Source organism: Nuphar pumila, chromosome 1 (genome assembly GCF_984573655.1).
Source record: "Nuphar pumila chromosome 1, dmNupPumi1.hap1.1, whole genome shotgun sequence".
Lineage (NCBI taxonomy): Eukaryota > Viridiplantae > Streptophyta > Magnoliopsida > Nymphaeales > Nymphaeaceae > Nuphar > Nuphar pumila.
Window position 1 is genome coordinate 70,845,091 of NC_143249.1, and position 16,914 is coordinate 70,862,004.

Below are 16,914 nucleotides of genomic sequence, written 5' to 3' on the forward strand. Positions count from 1 at the left end.
GAATTCATCTTTTGCATTGTCAAAAGAATCGCCTTGCACCTTTGGATCGCCTTTGTCATCTTTCGCATTGCCGAAAGAATTCATCTTTCGCATTGTCGAAAGAATTCATCTTTTGCATTGTCAAAAGAATCGCCTTGCTCCATTGGATCGCCTTGTCATCTTTCACGTTGTTGAAAGAATCACCTTGTTCCTTTGGATCACCTTTGCCATCTTTCGCCTTGTCGAAAGAATTCATCTTTCGCGTTGTCGAAAGAATTCATCTTTTGCGTTGTCAAAAGAATCGCCTTGCTCCTTTGGATCACCTTGTCATCTTTCGCGTTGTTGAAAGAATCGCCTTGTTCCTTTGGATCGCTTTTGCCATCTTTTGCGTTGTTGAAAGAATTCATCTTTCGCGTTGTTGAAAGAGTCGCCTTATTCTTCTTCAAGAAAGTTGTCTTATTCGCAATTCAACTTACCATTTTCTATCTTCCCAGTCAGGTTAAGGGTTAAACCTGAGCCTCATTTTGATGAGGTATTTCATTTCCCGATCAGGTTAAGGGTTAAACCTGAGCCTCATTTTGATGAGATATTTCATTCCCAGTCAGGTTAAGAGATAAACCTGAGCCTCATTCTGATGAGGTATTTCATTTTCCGGTTAGGTTAAAGGTTAAACCTGAGCCTCATTCTGTTGAGGTATTTCATTTCCCGGTAAGGTTAAGGGTTAAACCTGAGCCTCATTTTGATGAGGTATTTCATTCTCCGGTCAGGTTAAGGGTCAAACTTGAGCTTCGTTTCTACACAAGGTATTTCCCGTCCCATCCAGGTTAAGGGCAAAACCTGAATCTCACTTCTTTGAAGTAAATTTTTCTTCTTCATTTTCCATTTCATATCTACCATTTTTATCAGGGCTAATCTTCATAACCAGTCAGATCCTTCTAACTGGGGCATTTTTATAGCCCAAATTTGGTGTGTTTTTCTTTGCCATTAAACTCGGCCCTAAACCGACTTAGTAGCAAAGAGGGGCATCTGTAAACACCCCAAATTTTCCTCATCCATTCTCAAACAATCCTCCTCGTACAATGTCAACCTTGTTAGGTCAATGTAGGAGTCCAACCCCAAGTTTGTGTCAGAAAATCACCATTTTACCAACTTTCATTAGGAAAATTATCATTTTACCCCTAGGTCATCCCAGACCCCAGTCAGTTGGAGTCAACCAAGCTCATTGGTCAGCTCAAAATAGTTAGAATATAAGTCATTTCAAGCTCACCTGAGCTAACAATGAACGTATCATTTTCATTCCTGACCATTCCTGCCAAAATGGGATCATTTCTTCAGAAATGAGCTCATTTCTCACTCAAATCCAAGCCAATTGTCTCTGAGTCAGTCATTCCCAGTTAGTTATATTCCTTAGAGTCTAGCTTGAGCTCATCAGAAGTTCAAGTGCTCCAGTTTCAATTAAAAACCATTTCTAAATGTCGAGGAGTTCATTTTAGCCCGTTTCAGCTCTTTCAGCTGAAATTGAGATGAGTTCAGTTGATTGATCTAGTGTTCGAGCTTCGATTTTAGTTCATGTCAGTATTACTGACCTTTGTTTTAGCTCAAACCCAACTAAGATTCATAATTCACTTCACTCCAGTGATCACTCCGCACCATTTCTCTAAAAATGGCAGTTTTTCTTGAAAATTTAGTCGGAAAGGTCAGTTCAGTCAGTGCCTTGTCAGTCCAGTCGAATTCGAAAACTCTAAAACCCAATTCAATCCAGTTCATTTTAGTTCAATTCAGCTCGCACCCGAATCTTCAGTGTCACTCTAGCTCGGTAGAGTTTGAAAACCATTTCTTGAATCATTTGGCAAATTTTATCAATTTTAACACTTTTTGAACTGGTACAAGTGCCAATCGGGGTCTAACATCTAAAATTCTTCATTCAGAGTTAGCATTTCGCATATCATTTCATATCATTTCTCAGCATTTCATAACATTTCATCGCATTTCATTCCATTTTTGAAGTCCAGAACTCCAGTTTTATAAAATTCAATCCAGATTGAGTTTTAAAAGTTTTTAAAAATCAATTTCAAACCCTGGGTTTTTAAAATTGACATTTTTACCCCCGGGAGTCTAAATTTGGAAATATTTTCTCGAGAAAAACAATCTGTTTTTCTTTCAAACTCAAATTTTCAAATTCTACACTGGATTTGCTTCACAACGGGGTATTGAACTTCAAAATCCGAGTTTATTTCAAAAACTGTCAAAAATAGCTCATTTCGGCTAGGAATTTTTCTAAAAAGACTATTCTACCCCTATGATTTTCAAAATGAATTTCAAATTTGGAGAGAGAGCCCACTCTGAGATGGCTTTTCCATTTACATGTTCTTTTTAAATAAAAAAAAATCTTTTTGTGCTATTTGCTTTTCTTTTTATTTTCTTTTATTATTTTTATTTTTATTTTTTTTTATTTTAGTGGGACCCACCAAGGTGGTCGACCAAGCCTCCAGCCCCATTTTCTCCTTCCTTCCTTTTCTTTCTTCCCTTCATTTCCTTCTTCTTCTTTCTTTTCTTTCCTTTCTTCTTTTCCTTCGTTCTTCCTTTTCTTCCTTTCTTTCTTTCTTTCCTTCTTTCTTTCCCTACTTACTCCAGCCCATTCACGTAAACTTTTTTTCTTTCTTTTCATTAGCCCCTAAGAACCTAAGTCTAGGATTCATTAAAACCCTAAGTCTTTGTTAAAAAAAGGAAGAGAGTGGGGTTTTTCAAAGAGCTCTCACGGCTGCACCTTTTTTTCCCTTTTCTCTCCCTCCTCTCTCACATATCTACAGCAGCCATTGATATCTCTCCAAAGCACCCCAACCACCTTGAAGCAGCCACTTCAACCATCACACCAGCTGGTCCATCACCTACCTCTAGCCTTGAACATTGAATCAACCTATCTCCCACCGATCCAAGCAAGCCAAGGTAAGCTCATGTGATGTCGTCTTTTTTTTATATATATATCATTGTCATACCCCTTCAAAGGATGGATTTGACATAAACACCTGTTTAAAACTGGGTTTATGATGATGAATATCATCCTTGAATTCCGATGGTGTAGAAGAAGGAAGCATTTAGTAAAAGAGCCCCGTGAATGAGGCGATTCCCTCTTTTGATGAGTTAAATCCCGCACTTTCGGTGGCTAACATAAAAAATAAATCATATTTCCCTGGTTGGTTCTGATTTTAGCATTAGTTTCATGTAGGTTTCATGGTTAAATGTTGCATTTAGATTAGTTGCATTATTTCATAATCATCTTATATGGCTTTTATTAATTTTGGTTTAGAACTAATAGATTTTGATTCAGGCGTGAAGTCCAACTATCATTTCATATTTATTTTCCCATCAATAAATTCTGAAAAATTTAGTATGGTTATATTATCTTATTTGTGGTTTTTTCCAAAATTTTGGATCAATTCGGGTTTCTGAACCCTATTAAATAAATCGTAGGCTGCGTCGGTTTTTGAACCTTCCCGAAATTTCAATTTTTGTCTTAGCAGACAAGAACCTATGGGATCTCCTAGATGGACGATCGGAATCTCCCCCTAAAAATTACAGTCGATTCACCGCAGAATCTACTAATTGTCTGAAAATTTTGGGATTCTTATGAATAGATTTGCCTTTGTTAAAAATCGATTTTCCCAGACCTCTTGGAAAACCTTGATTTTTCCTTGTCAGGGTATAGATAGATCCTAAGGTGCTGTGTTCGTTCAATTCATAAGTCGTCTATCAAAACTTTGAACATGAAAGTTGTTCCTAACCCATTACCTTATCATTTCCCAAAATTTGGGAATTTTTTAGATTGTCCAAGTATTTTTCCTGAAATTATCTTTTCTGTCTGACAGATTCTAAAATCCAAAATTTCTAGAGATCTAGGTCTCTAATAACAGTACGCCCATTTCCAAACCGTAACCCGAATCCCAATTTCATAAAAAATGAAATTTGACTCTGTTTGTTAGGGACATTTTCTCATAATTACAGCTATTTTCCCATTTACTTGTTATTTTTCCCACATTTTCTCTCGAAATGTGTCTATTTTCCCCAAATCCTAGAGTCGCCGGATTCTGATCCGACTTGCCGGAGTTTTCCAGCTCCGACCATAGGTCAAAACTAGAAGGTGTAAAAAGAAAAAATCTTTTCCTTGCTGTTCTATGTCACCTAATAAAATTTGGGAAATTTTTATGGAAGTTTGATATCCTAAATCCCATTTAGAATCAACATTTTAGGCAAAATTCTGATTTTTTAGGATTTTTAGCTATTTTTCATATTAAGAAAATAACAAAAAAATAGATTTTTGAGCTCCATTCTATTTTTAGGGTTAGTCTAGGTGTACATGACAAATTTGGCTCAATTACAAGTTCATTTGCTTTGTATGTTAGTTTATTTTTAAATTCAGAAGCGAAAATCAAATCAAATTCAATATTTTATGATATTTTTGCCATTTTAGGGTTTTTATCATGTACATAAGCATATATAATCATATTAGGGTTAATTTCAATATCATTTGCATTTCATATTTTTTATTTTTGCAAAATTTATTTCAGAAAACCTTGGTTTCAAGGCCATAGTCTTGTTATCAGGGGCATTTTGGTCATTTTTACCCCAATTTCAAATTTCCAAGTTTATTTTCGAATTTGTTTACTTATTTCTCATGTTTATATCAAGGGGGGTATGATTCTGGGTTTATATCTGAATAATATCCGATAATTTCCAATATTTTCGGATAAATTCAGAAAAACCTACATTTTTGTGCTAACAGGTTCTCTAGTTTTGCAGGAACATCCAAGAAGAAGACTTATCTTTATTCTTTTATTTTTATTTAATGTAAAGATGTAATATTTTGGAATAAGTGTTTACATTTCTGCTTAGAATAGGACTGCATTGTATATAGTTTAATTTCTGTAAATTCTGATATCTGATGCATCATTCTTGCACATTTTTTCAAAATCACTATGGTTTACACGAATGGCATGTGCACAAGCTCTTATAGAGTTTATAAACTTGGTGGGATTCATATTTATGGCCATAGTCAGAATACGAAGGAAATCAAGATTTATGATCTTCGTATTAACCACATTCAGCCTACACTCTTAGGCTAACTTCAAAAATGCACTGCATTTCTCAAATATTCAAAAGGATTTTCCCAATTTCTCAATGAAATGTCTTTCAAATTCATATTCATTCATTCATATCATTCAAATTGCATTATTTTCAAATTCATTTTCCAATTTCAATATCAGAAAAATTGATTTTCTCAAGATTTTCTCAAGAATCAATTTTCTCAGAATTCTGAATTTTTAAATGAGATCTCAAAGTATTTCACAAGTTTAAAATCATGATTTTCCAAAATTTTCACATTCTCAATTTCATTTTCAAATCCCAAAGTCAATTTTCTCAAAGATTTGATTTTCTTGAGAATCCATTTTCCATTTCAAAAATTCTTTTCCAATGAATTTCTTGATTTTCTCAAGATTCTCAAATCCATTTCCTCAGAAAAGCAATTTCAAATCTCGAAATTGATTTTCCCAAAGTTCAAGCTTTCCTGAGAATCTATTTTCCAATGCAAATTTCTAATTTCCAATGAAGTTCAATGATTTTCCTAGGAATTTCATTTTCAAGGCACATTCCAATCATTTTCCAAGCATATTTCAACTTTCCAAGCAGACATCACCCTTTCAAAACTTGCATCTTTTCAAAATTCCATAGCACATGCCTGATTCTCTGTGTATTCTAGGAAAAATAGAGCATAATTTAGATAATTTAACTTAGTCAAAGTGCATAATTGATCCTTGGTTCGATTACCCTTGGTAAAGATGCCAGGAACGGTTGAACCTCGTACCGACAGGCGAATCTCATTCCTCAGAATTTTCCCACAAATTTTCCAAATGGAGGCGAGTAATTTTCAAAATCAATTTTCAAAACTTTGGTCGAGTTTGACTCGCAGAATCGTTCTCTCACTCTCGCAGAGGGAGGGGGAAAATTTTGCGATGATAACAGGAAGACATTGCGAAGATAAGTTTCCGAACGAGGTATGGTTTATACGAATTTGTAGTGATGCCTTTTGGCCTCACGAATACACCAGCTGCATTCATGGATTTGATGAACCGGATTTTTTGTCCATTCGTGGATACGTTCGTGATCGTGTTTATTGACGACATCTTGATCTACTCAGAGAGTCCTGAGCGACATCAAGAACACTTGCGTATTGTTTTGGGTACACTTCATGAGCATCGTTTGTTTGCCAAGTTCTCCAAGTGCGAGTTTTGGCTTGAGCAAGTTATGTTTCTTGGTCACGTGATATGCAAGGATGGAGTGTTAGTTGATCCAGCGAAGCTTGAAGCAGTGTTAGGCTGGAAGCAGCCTCAGAATGTTTCTGAGATTCGTAATTTCCTCGGGTTAGCAGGATATTACCGACGGTTTATCCAAGATTTTTCGAGGATTGCCTTACCGCTGACAAAGCTTTTGCGTAAAGGCATCAAGTTCAAGTGGGATAACGCTTGTGAAGACAGCTTCCAGATCTTGAAGTCAAAGTTGACAACCTCACCGGTGTTAGCTTTACCTTCAGGCAAAGGTGGTTTTGTGGTGTACACGGATGCCTCTGGTACAAGATTGGGTTGCGTGCTAATGCAGCACGACAGGGTGATTGCTTATGCTTCAAGACAATTGAAGATTCACAAGAGGATTTACCCGACACATGATTTGGAACTAGCAGCAGTTGTGTTTGCTTTGAAATCTTGACGACATTATTTGTATGGAGAATCGTTCGAGGTCTTTTCAGACCACAAGAGTCTCAAGTATTTGTTCTCTCAGAAGGAGTTGAACATGAGACAGCGACGTTGGCTCGAGTTTATTAAGGATTACGACTTTACGTTGACTTACCACCCTGGTAAGGCGAACGTAGTGGCAGATGCACTTAGTCGCAAGTTGAGTGGTGTTCTGGCTAGTCTCGTGTGGAGCCAGAAACTGATTGAAGATTTCGTAGTTTGGAAACCTTTTTCAATTGGGGGTGGATCGATCAGACTGTCTGGTCTGACCATTCAATCAGAGTTTTTGCCTAGAATCGTGGAGGCTCAGAAGCTTGATGACTAGTATGGTAAGGCCCTGGCAAGACAAGAAGATATATTATTTAGTGTGGCAAATGATGGGGGTATTCGTATGAGAGATCGACTTTGGGTTCTGAGCAACCCTGAGCTAAAGAAGGAGATTCTTGATGAAGCTCACATGTTGAGGTATACGATTCATCCAGGTGGAACGAAGATGTTTAAGGATTTGCAACGAAAGTATTGGTGGAACGGTATGAAGCGCGAGATAGCAGCGTACGTTGAGAGATGCTTGACTTGTCAGCAGGTCAAGATGGAGCACCAGCGTCTTGGTGGTTCCATGCAGAAGATTGAGATTCCTCAGTGGAAGTGGGAAGATGTTACGATGGATTTCGTGGTAGATTTACCGTAGACAAGACGTAAGCATGATGCGATTTGGGTAGTCATGGACAGACACACCAAGTCTGCCCATTTCTTACCTATCAGGATCAACCAATCTCTTGAGAGCTTAGCTGACCTATATGTCAGAGAGATCGTACGATTGCATGGTGTACCGAGATTGATTATTTTTTATCATGATCTCTGGTTCACATCGCGACTGTGGGGTCAGTTGCGGTCTGCTTTGGCTACGAAGTTGAAGTTCAGTATGGCTTTTCACCCTCAGACGGATGGACAATCCGAGCAGACTATTCAGACGCTAGAAGACATGTTGCGAGCCTGTATGCTCGATTGGAAGGGTGAATGAGATTTACACCAGTGTTTAGTTGAATTTGCGTACAATAACAATTATCATGTTAGTATCGGGATAGCTCCGTACGAAGCATTGTATGGGAGACCTTGCCGATCACCGTCTTATTGGAACGATATCAGCGACAGATCTAGAGAATCATCGATTGTTCTTCAGCACTACACTCAGCAAGTACAGAAGATCCGAGAACATTTGAGGGCAGCGCAAGATAGATAGAAAAGTTATGCCGATAAGAGACGACAGGAGCTATCTTTCGAGGTTGGTGACATGGTTTTTGTCAGAGTTTCACCGACCAAGAGTGTGTTCCGTTTCGGTAAGAAAGGGAAGTTGAGTCCTAGATACGTTAAATCGTTTGAGATTTTGGCAAGGATCGGTGAAGTGACATATCGTGTTGAGCTACCTCAACAGTATGCCCACATTCATAATGTTTTTCATGTGTCGATGCTAAGGAAGTACATTCCTGACCCATCGCACATCATTCGTTACGAAGACGTGGAAGTTCAGGAAGATCTGACTTTGACCGAACGACCTATTGAAATAGTTGATCGACGAGATTAGGTTTTGCGTACCAAGACTATTCCGCTAGTTAAGGTACGATGGCAGCACCATGGCATCAAAGAATGCACATGGGAACCAGAAGCGAGCATGAGCGAGAAATATCCAGATCTTTTTGTAACCTAATTTGGGTGATTTCGCAGACGAAATCCTTTTCAAGGAGGGGAGGATGTAAGGTCTACGATGATTTTAAGGTAATAGTATGCGAAGTATTGCTATGAATAGAAATTTCCTGTTTGATTTGCGAGTTTTTCATTTTTGTACCTTTGTGGAGTTATGAGTCATAAATCGCATAAGTTAAAATAAAATAACAATTGAGGGAGATCTGTGGCGAATTAGCTTCCAAAATTTTTAGGGCAAACTTATAATGCGTATATTTGGGTTGTCCCCAAATTTGAGGCCCGAACGACGAAAAAACCCCGTCAGTGCATGTGATTTACGGAAGATCGCTTAGAAAATTAGTGAGGGCCCAAATGAGAGCCATTTATTACGAAGAGGAGATTTTCCTCTTTGTTAAGCTTTGACAAGCTAATTACATTAAAAATATAAAATAAAAATAATATACATAATGTAGAACAATTAAAAAAAATCATTTAATAAAAAGAATTGTAAAAAAGATTGATTCTTCTTTGTTGGTCAAGGGTCGACCAAGTCTATGGTTGTCCACTTAGGACGGCTTTGGACGGCGATGGCCATGAGACCGGCTGGTCAAGTTGACCAGCTGGGAGGATGGCACTCTCGTAAAAGGTTAAAAACGAAATCCAAGGGAGGGCCACGGTTAGCCCTACCCAAATAAAAAAAAACTAACTAAAATGTAAAAAAAAAAAGGAGATGGAATTAGGGTGGTCAATTTTTATTCCTTGGAGGGTGCATGGAGGTGCCATCATGGGCATTGGGATTCAAAGAATCCCAATGACACTTCCCCATATGAGGTCATAATGAAGCTAGAGGCACCTCATTGGGTGCAAGGGGCGGCAGCCCCATGGCACCCTTGAAAGTTTTAAAGGGTTTTTCAAATCTAAGACAACGGTTGGAGGAGTTGGGCGGCAGTGGGAAACCATGACCCACTCCCAGCCCCTCATCTAGGTGGAGTGAATCCCCACCGTCCATCTCACACCTACCCACCTTTAAGACCCTCTTTGGAAAAATCGAGAGCTCCAAAAGGGGCGATTTTTCCTTGAGACATTCTCTCTCACTCTCTCATTCTCTCTCCCATTCTCTCTTCTCTCACACTCTCCAGTCGTGGGGTGTGGTTCAGCCATCTTTGGAGAAAGACCCTTGCAACTGTGACATCCCTCTTCCAAGCATTGAAGGTGAAGGTTCAATACACGTTTCTCGCTTTAGTTTTCTTTTTGAGATTTTCCGGAAAGATGAACATGAAGCTATGAAGTCGGATGCATCTATGGATGCGTGACTCTTGGCGGATTAGCTACCATATTGAATGTTTTGGGTGTGAAAGCAACCTCTCTTTCGTTTCATGGAAGAAAAGGGGCTCAAGTCTACCGACTTTGCATTCGGTTTGAAGGTTTTGTTTCATTATATTTTGTTGCAAAGAAAATCTGTATACAAAGTTTAATAATGCTTTATGCCTTCTCGTTTCATAAGATATTTCGGTTGGAAGGCACCTTGAGCTTGCTCTTGTCATTCTCATTCAATAATATTAGAGGTTACGTTTTTCTCTATTGCATGCATGAAAACGTGTAGTTGCTTGGCATTTTGTGGATTTTCGCACAAAGGTTCCATAGGTGCGTGTGAGTTGATGTGTCCGTAGTCCCTCTCACTATCATGAGGTGGCTGGGACCATCCTTTGAATTCCCTTGATGGCAGAGGCACTGGTCTGGATGCAGGTGTAGCCCAGTCCAGCCATGGCCACCAGTTTGTTTTTTTTTTTCTTTCTTTCTTTATCCCTTTCATTTTATCAGACCTCCCCCCCCCCCTTTCGGTAGGTTGGTCTGAGCCCATGAGCTCAGACCCTTGAGACTGGATGATCGAGTGGTCTTGTTCAACAGACCAGACCCAAACCCCTCCCACGATAGGATTAGTCTTTTTTTTTTTAGGCGCAAAGGCCTGCGGGTAACTTCGGGAAGCCGTGCTCAGACCCAGTCACAAGGGGTCTAGGGCCGGCATATCTACCCTTGCCACCCTGACCTGGGTCATGGTGTGGCCAGGTCCCACCTGGGAAAGGGGCCCATGGCCCCTTTGATTTTTTTTTTTATTCGTCTTTTTGTTGGCGCATCGGGTCACCTGGAGCCAAGGACACCCGGGTTGGCCACCGGTCTGGCAGTCTGGTCTGGACCTTGGGTTCTGACCAGAACCCTTGCTGGGACCTTTTGGTCTGGTCCAAGGGTCCAGACTTGAGTCCCAGTCTGGACGGTTCTGCCTTGACACCAAGGCTGCCACCCAAGTGTGGGGCCGCTCCAGATTTTTATTTTGTTGGAACCTCTCCATACCTCTTTGAGGTCGGTCTGAATCGTAGGTTCAGACCTTATCACCATCAGACTTGAGTGGTCTGGTCCAAAGGACCAGACCCACGTTAACCCCCTTCCTTTTTCCCTTGGCACCATGATTGCCTACCGGGTGCTAGTCACCTTGGTAGCCCATTTTGGGCTCACCCGATTTACCGTAGAGTCTGGTCTGAACCCTGGGTTCAGACCAAGACTCTTGATGGTCCTAGCAGTCTGGTCCGGAGGACCAGACCTGCATATCTCCTAACCCCTTTTTGCAGCATGACCGCAATAACCCATTGGGTGCCCATTTGCACCCGGATTCCCTGCAATTTTGGTGTCCCACTAGCCTGCTGTCACCATTGGAGACCATTTAATCCAACACGAGGCCCTTGAATGTGGCCGGACAACAGCTTTGGTCTGGTTGCAATGACCAGACCCGAATTCCCCCTTCTTTGCCCCCACACCATTTTGCAAACCGGTTAGGGTTTAAGAAAGGTGTGGATCGCACACACATGTTTTTAGATGCATATACATGTGTAATGTGTGTGTATATATACGTTTAGGATTGAACAACGCGGGTTTACCTATGGGAAACTAGTCAGACGCATGGCACCCTCGTGCTTTGTCCAAGTGTTCCTGCGATAACCTTTACACTCCGATGTGCGTTGTGCCACATAGGTGTTTTACCTTGTGACCGTCGAGTCGGATGCCCAAAAATTGACTATGAGCTGTAGTGAATCTCATACTTTTCCTTGATTCAAGTTCCAACTGTTTAATACGTGTAAACCGGGCGAGCACTGTTGTAAACCCTACATATATAATGCCTACGTTGGTTACAAGTCCCGAACGTGTTCTGTGTCTTTTTATCGGGTCCGCAGGTGCAACACCCAAACCGTGGAAATGCTAATGTTATTCCCATAAGTTGGGAGTATCCTGGATTCCATCCTTGACACGTAAGTGTATTGAATTTAGTAGCCTAGCAAGGTATAAGCACACGGTTGTCCTTCGTGACATATTTGCATCATTTCCTCCTGCAAGTGCAGCGATCCACCTTGGAATGCGAATGTAATTCCCATACGTATGAGAATATCTTAGATTTCAATCTCAACACATAAGTGTACCAAATCATGAGTCTTCTCTATAAGGGTGGTCTCATGTTACGTGAAACGCCAAATCAAGACCTTTGAAGTTCTGATTGGTTTGGAATTGTAATTGAGAAACTTGCAACGATTGTTTCAGTATGTTGTACTTGAAATGATATTTACATTCTTGAATTCTTGCATATCTCTTGAAATTGACGAATTGTACACTCACACGTACATTATCATGTAATTGCATTATGTTTCTCAGTTATGCAGTTGTATCATGCCTCTGTTCTTTATGTTGTGCAATTGACAAAAAATCATGTAGTATCTAGTTGCACTTTGCACATAGCACATCCTGACACTCGTATTGAGTAGTGCGTACCTTGACTGGTACATTGCTTGAGGCATTGATGAGTGCATGAAGTGCACCTAATTCATGAAATAAAAAGACTGATACACAAAGTTTGAACACCATAGGGTATGAGTAACATTATTTTTGTTTGGACTCGGTTGGAGTCTCTGGGCAAGGGCCCTTCTGTCGTGAGTGAACTCACGCGTGACTATACCCTAAATTATGGAAGAAAATAATATGGTGTTATGATCGCTTTCACAAGCGATGTGCTCTTGTTAGCCGTGTGAGGCTGAGCACGTGGATGGGCAGGCTAAGTCCTCGTTTGCGTACCCTGCGGGGACCACGAGGCATAAATTCCTCGTCAGGAGGTGTGACTGAATAATGAGCCTAAGAAAGATAAACCTGCTTCACCTCATTCACAAGACGGTTCACCTTAGAGAGGGTGGATGGTACAATCCTGAGTGACTTGTCGTTACTACGACACGTGTTTTGACAGGAGTTGTAGCGTCCTTTGACCTTCAGTCACTCAGAGTCAGGGAGGTCGAGGTTACCGTTTTAGGACCTCACTACTGCAGTAATATGGATTGCAATCCTTACCTATGCGAGAGTTTCTCTCAGCTGCATGCTGCTTGCATAAGGTTTACTCGGTCTGCAGCATCCCCGTTTACCACATTAGAAATTGAATAAGAGACACCGGGTGCATGTCTCACAAAATGCGAGGTTCCTTCGCGTACCCGAAGGAGTAATAAGAAGAACTCGAAGACTAACCAATCACAACTGACATATTGTAGATGTTGCCTTGTTCACTATTTCAGTACTTGTTCTGTTCCTTTACTTTTTCCCTACCTGCTTATATTTGGTAGTTGCTCCGTTTTGTTATCTGCTTTACCCTGTTAGTATTTGTTACACATATACTTACTTGACACACGCACATGTACTTTAGTGTAAATGTTTCTAACTATTCCATCATAACAATGGTGCTTGTTTCTTGAGAAATGATTATATGTTGTTTCTTCACCAACTCGCAAGTGTACTGACCCCATTTTATGGGGATGCAGGTGATGAATAGGCATGATGTTGATGTGACGACACACGATGGAGGCTTGGGGACCCACACTTAGCTGCAGATCTTGCTCTTGTTGGTTTTGGGTTTTTGTAGGGATGTTTCACCCTATTCTGGAGACTTATTGTACTATCACATTTTGTAACCTTAAAACTGTTGGGTTGTATACCTCTTTAAAACTTGTGATTGTATCCTTAATTAGTTTAATAGTCATGTATGTTTTACTTACCTGTGGCCCGCTCAAGTTCGCGGCCTTGTTACCTAGCTACCTTCTTTACCCTTTGTTTCCGTTGTTTTCAGTAAAACCATTTCAAAAAAAAAAACCATAGAAAATCTAAGGTTTTTCCAAGGTCGGAGGTTTGGGATGCCACATCAGCGCCTTGACGTTGCCTTATGGGCATATAGGACTGCTTTCAAGATTTTGATTGGCATGTCCCCATACCGATTGGTTTTCAGAAAACCATGTCATCTCCCTATTGAGTTGGAGCATAGGGCATAATGGGCAATTAGGAAGTTCAATTTTGATATGGCCCAAACAGGCGCAGAGCGCAAACTGCAGATGAGTAAGCTTGAGGAGTTGAGAAATGAGGCTTACGAGACTGCCAAGATCTACATGGCTCAAACGAATCATTTTCATGATTAGCATATTTTGAAGAAACAGTTCAATCCTGGTCAGAGGGTCCGACTTTATAATTCGCGTCAACATCTTTTTCCAAGGAAGCTGAAGTTCAGATGGGATGGCCCATTCATAATCCACAGTTTTTCACATGGAAGTATTGATATTTTGGACTCTCAAACGAGTATCATTTTCAAGGTCAATGGGCAACGGCTGAAGCCCTACATTTCGGATGCCATAGTTAGTCAGGACATCGATGTCATTGACCTCATTGATGAGTAAGGCAGTACACATGATTTGTATGTTGTATTTTTAGGATTAAATTTTTGGTTCTTTCATAGTTTTCTTAGGATGTTTTTTTTCTTGTTCATGTGCATGAGTGTCAGATCATGTATGCATTATATTTTATGCATTTTTATGAGTTATACATATTGAAACAGGTGAAATCTCTACAGAGCCAGTACAAAAAAGTATCAAGTAAGATTCCACAGTGTGGATCAAGTGACTTCTACTACTTTTGTGACGCCCCAAACCCTGACTTTCGAAAATCCGTAGAATTTTCTGTGAATTTTTTTTTGAAAGGTTTTACTAGAAAATAGCGGAAAATAAGGTGTAAGGAAAACAGCAAAGCCGCGAGTCTGGACGGCCACATGTGAGTGCAACAAGTAAAAAACAGTGTAAATAAATAAAAGTACAACCACAAACGTAAAAAGGGTATACAACCCAACAGTTTAATGTTTACAAAAAAGCAAGAGTACAAAATGTCCAAAAATAGGGAATATATCCCAACAACACCCAAAAACCCAAAACCACAAGGGACAGGATCCGCAGCTTAAGTGTGGGTCCCCAAGCCTCCACCGTGTGTCCTCGCATCAGCACTACACCTATTCGTCACCTACATCCCCATAAAACGGGGTCAGGCCTCTTGCGAGGTGGTGAAGAAACAACCACAATATATATATATATATATATATATATATATATATATATATATATATATATATATATATATATATATATATATATAACAATCTAACAGGAAGCAGAAACAAGGACTAACAAGTGTATGTGCCTGTGTCAGATAAGTGCGTACGTGACAAGCGAAACAAGTAACGTAACTGAAGTAACTGTAAAGCAAGTAACTCAAAGTAATAGCTGAACTGTAACAAGTGTTGAACAAGTAAGTAACTAAAGTAACAACTGAACAAGTAAGTAACTGAAGAGAGACTACTGAACAAATAAAGTAGCAACTACAGTAAGTCAGTTGTGATTGGTTAGTCTTTAAGTTCTTCTTGTTACTCCTTCAGGTACGCGAAGGAACCTCACATTCTGTGAGACATGCACCCGACGTATGTTATTCAATTCTAGTGTGGTAACCAGGGATGCTACAGACCGAGTAAACCTCATGCGAGCAGCACGCAGCTGGGAGAAAACTCTCGCATAGGCAAGGATTGTAATCCATACTACTGCAGTAGTGAGGTCCTAAAAAGGTAACCTCGACCTCCCGGACTCTGAGTGACTGGAGGCCAAATAGCGCTACGGCTCCTGTCAAAACACGTGTCGTAGTAATGACAAGTCACTTAGGGCTGTACCATCCACCCTCTTGTGATCATTGCAAAATTTTTCCTCTCTTGTGGTTTCTCTCTCTTCCTTCTTTTTTTCTTTTCTAACCTCTATTTTCCTCCTTTTTGAGGGGAGGAAAATAAAAGACAGAAAAAGAAGAGAGAAGCGAAAAGAAGAGAAGAGAAGAAGAGGAACTCTTTTGCAGGGTCTCACTAGACCTTGATTTGAAAATATTTAGAAAGTTACTCTCCTCCGTTTTGAAATATTTGCAGGAAAAATGGAGAGACAGGATTCGCTCGTCGGTACGAGATTCGACCGTTCCTGGCGCCTTTACCAGGGGTAATTGAACCAAGGATCGAATTTATGCCTTTTTGCTTTGCCTAAATATTATCTAAGAATTTATCCTGAGTCTAAATACACGAAGAATCATGCTGGTGCAATGCAAGGATGTATACTCTTTTTTAAAATGATTTGGAAATCTCCAAGTATTTCTGAGATGAACTTGATAATGGAGTGAAGAAATGGTTGAATCTAACTTAGAACTTGAGATAGATCAGGGATTTTGAAGTTCTAAGTCTTTGAAATAATCAGAGCTAGGAAAAATAAATCTTTGAATTTGGAAAGAGAATGAATTAAAGGAAAATAAAGGAAATTTCAAAGTTTGGAAGATGGACTTTGAACTTGGATTTAGGAGGAGAGATAGAATGAAATGAAATTGAATTTAAGATTTGAAATCAGGATGGATTTGAGAAATCCAAATGGTATTTAAAAATAGAAATGGATTTAGGAGGGATCTGAAAATGGAATTGGATTTGAAATCTAGAATTGGGAATGGAATTGGATTCCGGATCCTAAAATGGGTTTTGGATCTGAATCTGAGATCCAAGATGGAATTGGGTTCTGGATCCTAAAATGGGTTTTGGATCTGAATCTGAGATCCAAGATGAAGTTGGTTTCTGGATCCTAGAATGGATTTTGGATCTGAAGTCTGAGATCCAACAGTGGAGATTGGATTCTGGATCCTAAGATGGGTTTTGGGTCTGAATCTGAGATCCAAGATGAAGTTGGTTTCTGGATCCTAGAATGGATTTTGGATCTGAAGTCTAAGATCCAACAGTGGAGATTGGATTCTGGATCCTAAGATGGGTTTTGCATCTGAAATCTGAGATCCAAAAAGTGGAGGTTGGTACTTGGAAATCTGGATTCTAAGATGGGTTTTTGGATCTGAGATCTGAGATCCAAAAAGTGGAGATTTGTACTTAGAAATCTGGATCCAAGTTGGGATTAGGATCTAACTTTGGATTTGGATTCTGAAAGTCCAAATGGGGCTTTTGAAGATGGATCTGGGTTTTGAAAACCCAGATTTGAATTTAGAATTTAAGAAGGGTCAAGCTTTGAGATTCTGAATCAATCTCAAACTTTGACTTTTGACTTTGAGGATAAGA